This window comes from Euprymna scolopes, chromosome 2 (genome assembly GCF_053919585.1).
Source record: "Euprymna scolopes isolate OS-2025 chromosome 2, ASM5391958v1, whole genome shotgun sequence".
NCBI lineage: Eukaryota > Metazoa > Mollusca > Cephalopoda > Sepiida > Sepiolidae > Euprymna > Euprymna scolopes.
The window spans coordinates 142,293,472-142,305,429 of NC_136483.1; positions in this window are offsets into that span (position 1 = coordinate 142,293,472).

Consider the following 11,958-nt stretch of genomic DNA (forward strand, 5'->3'; position numbering starts at 1 on the left):
TTCATGCATGGAGCATTGTTGACGCATCTGATTTGGTGCATCTGCCACTAGTCTCTCGCTCTTAGACAGGGTTCAAAAAAGAGTTGCTAACCTTATAGATCCCGCACTATCAACTAAACTCCAATCTCTGTCTCATCACTGAAACGTGGCATCCTTGTGCCTGTTTTACAAGTATTTCAATGGCGAACTCAAAGCACTAGTACTCTCTCGATGACAATACTCTCGACAAACCCGACAAGCGGCAAAATCCCACCCCTACACTGTAGAGATCCCTAGATGCCATAAAGCCTTCTACTCGAATAGTTTTCCCTCGGACTGCTGCAGTTTGGAATTCTCTCCCAGGCCCCTGCTACCCTGACTGTGCTGACATGCAGAAATTCAAGTGTAATGTAAACAAACATCTTGCTGCCCAACTCCCTAAATAGTATCCCTGCAAATTTGATCCCAAATAGTAGTCCCTCATGACTAAATGGCATTGTGCCTTTTTGGGATGAAATAACAGTAAAAAAAAAAAAGGCTATTATACAACCACTAAGATATCAGTAAAATATATATATATATATAACCATGTCTCCTTGTACAGTAACAGTTACTTGTTGAATATTTGTCTTGTTTTTTTTTTTTTTCACTCTTTTTTTTTTCCTGTTAACTATAATACATCTTTGCCAATTTATACCCCCGCTACCTCGCACAGATACACGCACCACTTTCTTTATTTTTTCATCAATGAAGTATGATGTGTTTTTATTAAAAAAATAAATAGGGCATTTGTACAGTCTAACATTCCCCTACAGATTTAGAAAGCCATTCTTAATATGGGGCATGGAGGACTTTGTTAAGTCTTCCTTTGCCATGGATGGAACTCTTCTAAAATGAGATTAACCAAACTAATAAACTGTACAAGTGCCAAAATTAGAATCATTGGGAAAAAAATAATAATCATTTTTCTTTAGTTAAAAGAAAAAAGATTATTATTGTTTTTCTTGTTCTTTTACAGAATTAATATATTTTATATCCCAATAGAGTTATTGTGGTTAGTGTTAGTCTGCATGTATGTATGTATGTATGTATGCACGCATACGCATATGTCAGGTCATGTTATATGCTACTGGTACCATGTAACCCAGTACAACCTGCCTCATGGTCGGGTCACCTGCGACTAAACTGGTTCCCCTACCAGGGTGGCTAGTCTCCCTGAAGGATTAAAAACAAAACCTTCCAAAGGGCGAATGAACCCTTTTTCGGGGACAACGGCCAACTAGCACTGTGTGTGTTTGTGTGTATGTAACCACAATAACTCTATTGGGATATATATCAGTCAGGCTGAAATTTCTGTGCAGTTCCAAGTTTTATCAGAGATGACAAGTGATGGTTGATCAATCAACAAAAAAAAAAAAAAATTAATAATAATAATAATAATAATAATAAAAAACCTAATTCTTTAAAAATTTTAACATAAATGATTGTAAATTCAGAGTTATTTGCCGTATTTGTAAATTACTTCTTTTGCAAAAAGACCCTTTGCGTATGGTGATCGTTGAAAAACATTGTCTGCATCTTCAGTGGCAACCATCTATTTGTTTCCGTTTTACTAAATGTCTGTGTATCTCACATGCCTCAGTGCTTGAATTAAGCCCAGTGAGGCGCGAAGTGGACATTATTTTCCATTAGCTTTGATAAAATGAAAGTAAAATTCCAGTTAACATTTTTTTTTTACATAGGCATAACCACTTATCAAGGCCCAGAAACCACCCGAGGATAAGGGTTAAGAGTGTACAGTAGTCAATTGGACAATATAGTAATCGTTAGTAATGGAAATTCGATAAATTTGTTAACTTAAGTGGAATGACTCATCAAAAACATCTTTAATTTTTTGTGGCGTGAACATATAGTCCCCTATATATTCTTGAGTTACACGAGAACTGCTTAAATTTGACATTTTGTTTTGAATCTGGAAAATTAGTAAAATAACTGGGAAAGCTTGCAATGAAATAGCCAAAGTCACAAAAATTTCAGTTATTTTTTCACAGAGAGGTGTGAAATCATCTTAGCCAATGAAAATCATTTCAAACCTCAAAGTAACAAGTCTATGTTAAAATGACCTGGTCAACCAAGTTAGATTTCAAGCATGATCACACAAAGCACCCAAGGACCTATGATCTCCCATGTACTGATTTGGGTCATGAAGGCAAAAAAGAATCTCAGTTTTATGTTAAAAACTAGATGTTGCTGTAATAAATATTATAAGATCTGCAGCAGCTTTTTTTTTTTATATTTTCATCCTTGTTTCACTATAAAGTTTTGTTGAAAACAATTATACTTTCCTTTTTATTTAAAACAAAAAGGGGTCGAAAAAAATGTCGAAAAAAGTTGCCGCAACTTTCTTTTTTAAATGTTTTCATTTAATGAAAATACCATTGGTTTTAGCATCGTAAATTGTGCTATGAAAACAGAAACGATTCTCTCAATAGGATATAAAGACTACGTTTTGTATTATTAATGTTATCAGCTTTGTTACATTAAAAAATAACCATCGAAGCCTTCTTTTTTTGATGTTTTGATTTAATAAAAATATCGTTGGTTTTAGCGTCCTAAATTATGAGATGAAAAAATGAACGGATCTCTTAGTAAAATGGAGTTGTCTCCCTCAGATCAATGACCTTGTCTAAAAAAAGCGCCGACCGTGTCAATAAGAAAAATGACTTTTGTTTTAATCTAATTATTTTTATTTTGTAATAATTTATATCAGTTAGAAGTAGTTGAACAAATTGAATTCTTATTTCAAGACATTCGATTTGTTGATGGGCCAATCACTCACTGGTAGTAGTCTATTTACATCAAGAGGAAATAGTGCATCAAAAGATACACTTAAAGCATTTTTTTTTTTTTTAACAATTTCTAAAGAGTAAAATAAATTATTGTCTTTAAATCTCTGTCATTATTTTGAGTCTCATTCCGTCTTCCTTTGTAAAATGTTAAACATGATTTTGTAAGGAACCAATTCTATTGGTGCACTGATTCTGAGCACCGTTGAGTGCTTCCCTTTGATTGTACCCAAAAGGAGACCAGAGAGTATTAAGAATTCACTGTTGGCGGACTTCTTCTCTGGGGTTCCCACAATGTAATGAATCTAGTCTGTAGGGGATTTTTGAACGCCGGGTGTCACCAATTTGTAGACGAACGTTGAGGTTTTACCAATTGTTGGCGACTTGCATAAATCCCCTGAAACAAATAAATAAAAAGACTACCAAATAATGTAAAATAAACTTTACTTTAAACTTTTTTTTATAGTTAAAAGAAAAGAAATTACTTTTTAGTGTGCGCCAAGGTGGAAGTCTGCATGAAAGCACAAGAGAAAAAAGTCCAACTAGGTGTTGTGGCGAAGTGAGAGAAAGAGAGAGTCAAGCAATGTTCTTTGACTTGAGAGAAAAGCTGTCATTTCAGCTACTGAATTCGCTCGGCGAGCGTTGCTGTTGGTGTTGGTTATCTCTTTCTCTGACAAGAGAACTTCTCCATGCCTTTATATTTCTTTAGCGGCTCCCAGAGGCTTGCAAAAATAATTTTTTTTAAATTGAGCCCTAATTGGTCAAAAATTCATATTTTTGACAAAAAAAAAAGTGCTTTGAGATATGTCAATCATTTCTCAAGCGTCCTGCTTTTTAACCCAAGAGGTTTGGTGTGGGTGAATGCTATAATACCCGTGCAAATGGATTTATAAATTTTAATGTGTGTGTGTCTTAGAAAAATAAAATAAGAAACAGCACAATTCTTCCACACTCATCAAACCTAGTAATCAATGTTCATAATTAAAGGAAGAGTAAAAACTAAATATCATTTATTGTTTTATAATTTACATCATTTATCTTTCATAAATTATCAACTATACATAAATGTGTTAACCGTAGTTTTGATCTTAGCTTTTCGTTCTAATGAGATATATGCTTGGAATATATGTTTAATATAGGAGCTGTGAAATACCAAAATGTATATTGCCCTGTATTTAAGAAATCAGGTGATAAGTCATCTCCCTCTCAGTACAGACCAATAAGCCTCCTGTGTGTTATGAGTAAGTTGCTGGAATCTATATTAAATAGAGAAATAGTCAACCACCTCAGCAGGAACAACCTTCTTAGTGACACACAATATGGTTTCCGCTCTGCAAGATCTACCGCAGATGTGCTGACGGTTATATCCCACAGGATTAGTGAATCTTTTGACAAAGGCTTCCTTTCTAGGGCAATTGCTCTTGACATATCAAAGGCCTTCAACAAGGTATGGCATAAGGGTCTACTTCACAAGATTTCCAGCTACGGTATAACTGGAAATGTTTTCTCAATCATTAAATCATTTCTCTCCGATAGGCTCATAAGAGTAGTGGTAGATGGACAAAAATTGGAGGCCTGCAATATAAATGCTGGAGTCCCTCAGGGGTCAATCCTGGGCCCAACTCTCTTCCTGATCTACATCAATGACCTCCCTGAACACATACTTAAATCATTCGTTGACATCTATGCTGATGACACGACCATCTACGGCAACACATCAAAGGCTGTAAATGACAAAGTTCTCTCTGATTCTCTCTCCTCTGATCTCGAGCGCGTGGTTCAGTGGGGGAAGACGTGGCTGGTTACCTTTAATGCATCCAAAACCAAACTCCTATCCTTACATCATCAACGCTCTGATCCCCATCTGGCATCAATTGAAATGGATGGCTCTTAGCTGGGTGAGGCCTCGTGTTTTGACAAGCTTCTGGGTTTGACCTTTACTCCTGATCTGAAATGGAACATGTACATCAAGTCTGTTGCCAAGGTCGCTGGAAAGATGGTGGGATCCTTCTACCGCTCCAGAAGATATCTCACTACTGATGCAATTCTCTATCTATATAAAAGCCAAGTATGTCCAAGGATGGAATACTGCTGCCATATCTGGGCAGGAGCTGCTAAAAACAGCCTCTCCTGCCTTGACAGAGTACAAAATAGACCTTGTGGCTTAGTGGGAGATGACCTTTTCTCTACCCTGCAACCTCTCTCCCACAGAAGAGACGTTGCGAGCCTATCCTTGTTTTATCGTTATTTCCATGGCAGGTGCTCGTCTGAACTCCAATCTCTGGTCCCCCCTCGCCAATCTTTCATGAAAAACACCCGTCTAGCTGAATCCACTGTGAAAAATTTCCCCCACTCTATATCTGTGCCTAAATCAAAACGTGGATTCCATGAACAAAGTTTCTTTCTTAGAACTGCACGCCTGTGGAACTCTGTTCCGTCTGCCTGCTTCCCACCGGACTACAACTTGGATGTCTTCAAGTCCAACGTTAACAAATTCCTAATGAACCGCCCCCTTAAGTAAACACTTCATCAAATCTCCACACTAACGTAATGTACTTGCAATAACCCTTATCCCTGAGTGGCTTCCGGGCCTTGATAAGTGGTGATCCCTGTGTAAAAAAAAAAAAATTAAGAAAAGAAAATCTGACAATATGCAACAAATATGCACAAAGGTCTATTCACACTGAAGTACATTTGTCAACTGTAGATAACTGTGTTAGCCATACTTTTGGTTTTAACCTTTAGTTTTAATGATGGATCTGTTTGGAATATATGTTTTATGCATGAGTTGTGAATTAAAATGTATATTTTAACACTCCAATAGTTGTACAATTTTACAGCGAGCGGAATTGGCCGTCATCAGACCTCTTTCATGGAGCTCACACAAAATAAAGAAACTGCCAACTCATCATTGTTCTTAATTATAGGTAGAGTGAGGACAGTGCTCTACAGACTAATTTACCTTTAGTTGACCTTTGACAACTAAATATTTTCGTTTACTAGCCAAATAGATGTTTCCATTTACTTGCTTCCTCACGAGGGCAGAGTTAGACACAAGGTCGCTTTTTAATGTGGGGAAAATCCAGCTCCCAAAAAGGGGCACTCTGGATAGGAACAAAAATAAAAATTGTCTTGGCCGTGAAGAATTTCTCCTGCACTGACTGAGGACAAAAAAGGTGAAGTGTATTATCAGAACAGATATTACACTGTGATCTTGGCCCGAAGGCCAAGGTTGTGAATTTTGGAATATATCTTCGTTTCGTAACGCATACTTACATCTATATATCTATAAAAGTGAACGTATCTCGGTGTGTGTCTGTGTACATTTCCCTATGCAATAACTCTGTCAATTTTAAATCTACAGACTTCAAATTTGATATACAGGGTACTGAGATTTTGGAAAATCTTTGTGATCGGTTTTCGGCCACAAATTTGGCTGTTAAGGGGTCAAAGTTCAACGATTTGACCTTTGAGAACTCTACCAAACTCCCCCACCAATTTTGGGTCTAAACACTTAAAATTTTAGATATAGGTTCCTTGGACATGGATCTAACTTAATAACTTGATTTAAGCCCAAAACAATAAATGTTAAGGGGTCATAATAGGGGTCAAAGTTAAAAAATTTGACCACTTGTTTTTTTTTTTTTTGCTCAACATACACCTCCAAACATCCGGGCAACGCCGGGCTGAAATGCTGGTTATAAATATTTTCCTGTATTTTTTTTTTTTTTTAAATAAGTGTAATTCTAAATATGCACTGAAAATTATATGTTAAGTCTTGAGCATATAAACATCCAAATTTCTTCAGATGTTTTTCAAACAGCCTTCATTAAAGAAAAGAGCATATTGTTTTATTAAAACTTTTATTGTTTAAATAATTTTACTTTGCTCGTTTTATTTTTAAAAAATAAATGAATAAAGGTTGAAAAGACATTTTACACTCAGTAAGAAGCTTTGGAAGATTGTCGGTGAAAAAAACAATCACTAAAAGATAGGCTTTTTATTATTTTATTATTATTATTATTTTTTTTTTTTAATAATGTACGTTGTTTGTATTTCATAATTTTCAATAAAATAAATAAACAAACAAATGTAATTTTGTTCATAGCCTTTCATTTTAATGAGAATGCTAGGTATATATTTTTAATGCATGGGTTGTGAAATAAATTTACATATATTATAAGATTCTGGTGGTGCACGGTTCTGAGCACACCACACCAGTACACCACTCACTGATTGTTTCATTTTGAGTGTGCCTGAAAATGACCGGAGAGTATTAAGAATTCATCAGTGTCAGACTTCTCTTGTGGTGTTCCCACAGTATTAAGAATCTAGTCCTCCCCACATCATCCCTAGTAATTAATAAGGCTGTGACAACAGCATATTCTTTTTTTATTGTTTTTACTCTTGAGTATATATCCATTAATACCCTATATGTTTTTATATAGACTGATGTGGTTCTCGGTTGATTGACTGTGTCGGATATATACTGGAGAGTCAAAAGAATGAAAAGAATATTCTGTTGTCACGGCCCTAGTAATCAGTGTTCATTTTTTTTTTTTTTCATTCTCATGTTCATAAAAAACTGAATATCTTTTCATTTTTATTTTTTTTCTATGCACTGTTTTGTTATTGTGCAGAGGGAGACGACTCTCGTTTACTCAGAGATTCGTTCACTTTTTCATCTTATAATTTAGGACGCTCGATCTGACGATATATATTTTTTTTTTATCAAATCAAAACATTAAAAAAGAAAGCTACAACGAATTCTTTTAAATGTAACAAAGTGGGTTTGTATTACTGTACACATAGATTCGAAAAAGTTGTAAAAAAAAACAAATATATAACAAATAAATGTTATCAAAGGCAAGATAAGTTACTTTTCTACCAAACTGGATATATTTTTTGTGTTTTTATTCAATGTAACATGTTTATTCAGCTCGAAAAGTGTTTACCGATGTATTGGAAAATTCAAAATGGCGCCCGACTCTCTCTTTAAAACGGTAAGTTCAGGAAAAGATGTTATAAATAATAAACTAGACAAAATACTGTTAGAAATTCGCTCAATATATGTTACCGTGACATAATAATTGTCTGTATTTTTTCAGAATTGAACTCAGCACCTTTGGGTAACTGTAAACTTTGATACAACGTATAGGACCACTCGGCCATATGTCATATGTGACATATGGCCGAGTGGTCCTAGGCAGTGAAAAAAGTAACATTCAAAACAGAGAATCAGCAACTATGTCCCAAAGCCTAGCTGGAGTCCGAACACAGTACTCCTGTAATAATAATAAAGGGTTGGGTTCGAGACTCCTAACAAACGGTTCCCCAGTTCGATACAAAACACCTGACGAAGGCAGGAGGGCAAAACGGCCGAAACGTTGTGACAATAACAACCAAGATGAGGAAGTCAGTCCGACAATCTCAATCACCGTGACATAAGTTGGCATAAATTCGGTGTTTTTTAATAGTATTTTGTCTAGTTTATTATTTATAACACCTTTTCCCAAACTTACCATGTTAAAGAGAGTGTCGGGCGTCATTTTGAATTTTCCAATACATCGGTAAACACTGCATGTTTTTCGAGCTGAATAAACATGTTACATTGAATAAAAACACAAAAAAATGTATCCAGTTTGGTAGAAAAGTAACTTATCTTGCCTTTGATAACATTTATTTGTTATATATTTGTTTTTTGACAACTTTTTCGAATCTATGTGTACAGTAATACAAACCCAACAAAGTTGATAACATTAATAATACAAATTCTAGTCTTTACGCGACTCTTAAGAGAATCTTTCTGCTTTCATATCATAATTTACGACACTAAAAACCAACTTTTATTAGATGAAAACATTAAAAAAAAAAAAAAAAAAAAAGTTGCTTATTTTTCATAATTGCCAACTGTAAATAAATATATAACCAAAAGAATTCAAGATGTGTGACGTGTTTATGAAACGGAAAGGGTGCCAAGTTGTTTTCATATTAATAATGTTACTGAATTTTTGAGATGAGGATTAATAATATATACTACTAGCAGGGAGACATGACATTGTCCGGGATTGAATGATGATCAACAAATGTTTTACATTCCCATTGGTGAAACTGACCATTTTTCAATCAAATCAATTGATTGCCTGCTCTAATGGGGGACCCAAAGCTTCACATGCTCACAGTGACTTAATCCACAATACATTGTAGTCTACATTGCACTGTAGAGAACGTACCATTGATTTTATAAAATTATTTTTATATAGAACGACTTGAAATCAAAGTTTAAAATGCAAAAGTCAAGTATAATGATTTATTCATGCTTTGAACAGAAACCTTCATTTCAAACGTGCCTGTCATATCAAAGTACCTACCATTGATTTTATATGCCGGGCCTTTCGGCTTGTGTGGTAATAAAACTTCTCAAATGCATTTGTGATGTTAGGCTGTGAAAGGTGTTAACTTTGGTCAAAATCACCTGCTCTTTATTTTCATTGATTTTTTTGATTACCAATACTTATTGAAGACATTCCGATACAAAACCTATCTAAGAACAGTCAGATACATGAAATAGATTCATGTGAAAATTTCATTAAAAAAAAAAAAATCGGCCCAGCCGTTTTAGAGTTCATAGGGCACAAACTAACACACAGACATAGAGATAAAGTTACTTTTATATAGTAGTAGATAGAATAAGATAGGTAGATAGTAGGAATGGGACGATTCCAAGATTTTTTCTGATTCCGATACAATTACCGATTCCATATTAAATTTCTGATTCCGAAACAATTACCGATTCCATATTAAATTTCTGATTCCGAAACAATTACAGATTCTGATTCTTTATGAATCTCTAAATATTTAACTATAAAGTTGTTATTGCTTCTGGATTACCATAAAAATACATGCGAGATGTGCTGATCTTTTCTCATGTGTAAAAATAGATATATGGGGGATGAGCTATCGATTTTAATTTTACTAATAGTTTAAAAATCAATAGATATTCATTATTTTAGTATTACTATCAGCGGTAGAATATTTTTCTTTATAGAAAATAGAATAAAAAAAGCCAATTAAAAGAATCGTTTTTGGCATCAGAAAATAGACCCAAATTTTTCCGATTCCGATACCGACTCCGATACCCCAAAAAGTTTCGATTTTTTTCAATCCCCGATTCTGATTAATCGTCCCAACACTAATATATAGATAGATAGGTTTGAATTATCATCTATGTTTTATAAATATATCTATGGTCCCCCCCCCCTCTCCAAACTTTCACGAAAAACACTCCTCTAGCCAAAACTACTATCAATAATTTCCCACAGTCTTTATCTGTGCCTAAACCTAAACATAGATTCCATGAACAAAGTTTCTTTCTAAAAACTGCACGCCTGTGGAACTCTCTTCCGATTGCCTACTTTCCAGCTGACTACAATTAGATTGTCTTCAAGTTCAACGCAAACAAGTTCTTGATGAACCGTCCTCCTAAGTAATCAAATTCACAAAACTCCCACTACTTATGTTTACTACATGATAATCACATTGATTAATGTGTACCCATTAACCCTTATCCTTGAGTGGCCCCCGGGGCTTGATAAGTGGTGATTCTGTATTTTGCAGGGACTGGATCAAATAACGTCTTTTGAAAAAAAAAAAAAAAACAAGCAAACAAACAAAACAGCAAAACATCACTAATTGAGACAATTGTTTTAAAAAATAAATAAATACAAGGGAATATTTTTTAATGTTTTATGATTATATATTTTTACATAAGCATTTTTATAAATAACATGAAAAATAAAAAGATGAGTCACATCTTTTCGTATCTTATTTAATAAAAAGAACAATTACGATTCAATATTGAAAAAAAAAAGTAATCGTTTCATATTCTTTTCTTTTGTTTTTTTTTTGTTTTGACATCACAGAAAGCATACCAACACAGTAATATTTAAATTTATAGTAAAATTTTCAAACCAATATTTTACGCTTCAGCAATAATAGAGTCTGTTTTTATGATTCCCACGGCATTTCTTGATTATTTTTTCGTTCGATTGGATCATTTGGATTATTCGAATTAATATTTTCATCTTGCTTGACATTTTTACAACATGGCAGACGATGTTAAGTGCATCCTTTCAAACTTTGGGAATCTTTATGCCAAACTCGAGAACCTATGGTTTAAAACGTTGCTTAACATCCAATTCTAAGTGACAGGTTCAATGTTTACTGAAGGTGATAACTAAGAATAACACTTCTAATCGATCGTGGCTGATGGGATGAGAACAATCTATACTGTAAAATAACTAAAAGGTTCAGAAAAAATTCAAATAGGTTCCAGAGTTTCAATGTAAAGATTCCCAAGTTCGAAAATATGCACCCGCAAAAGGTCAGAGGTTACATAAACTGAAACGTGAGAATAAAATCCAAGATGAGAAAAATAGTTGGAATAATCAATTCCCTAGGATTTATTATGAATTTTTTTTTTTTTTAAATTAAATTTTTTTTTTTTTTTAAGCTATGGAGGGCTCTAATATCTTGTAATCTTACACATTTTTTCATCATTAGTGTCCTAGGTCTTAAGTGTACCTTTTCATTTGTGTACCAGTAACATAAAGAGAGAATACCCCCGACCCCATTTGAAATATTAAATATCTGTTATTATTTAGTAATGTAATTTCACCTGTAACTCTAGTAGGTACTTTTTTTTCATTTTGACGTTAATATAACCTATATTCAATATAACTTGCATTGCATGAAAGTTTGGTATGGAATCGTTTTAAATTGTATTTGCATGTACTTTTTTTGACAGCAATATAACAAGCATTGTAAATTTTAATTGTAATAAATAATACTAAGTTTCCTCTCATATTTTTTACCCTTAGCAAAACAATGGTGGTTGGTTTGAACTTTTTATTTCAGGCTGAGGTGTCACTGTTTTGTCAACAAAACAGACATTACCGGTACACAGATGAAAAGGTACACTAAAGACCTAGGACACTTATGGCCAGGAAACTAATAACCAGGATGCTAATAACCAGTCACCCATTTTTTCCCACCTCTCCTAAACACTAGCCCGGTCTAATAATACTAAACAAGTAGTGACTGTTCTAATCTTTGTTGTTATTTTCAAAATATT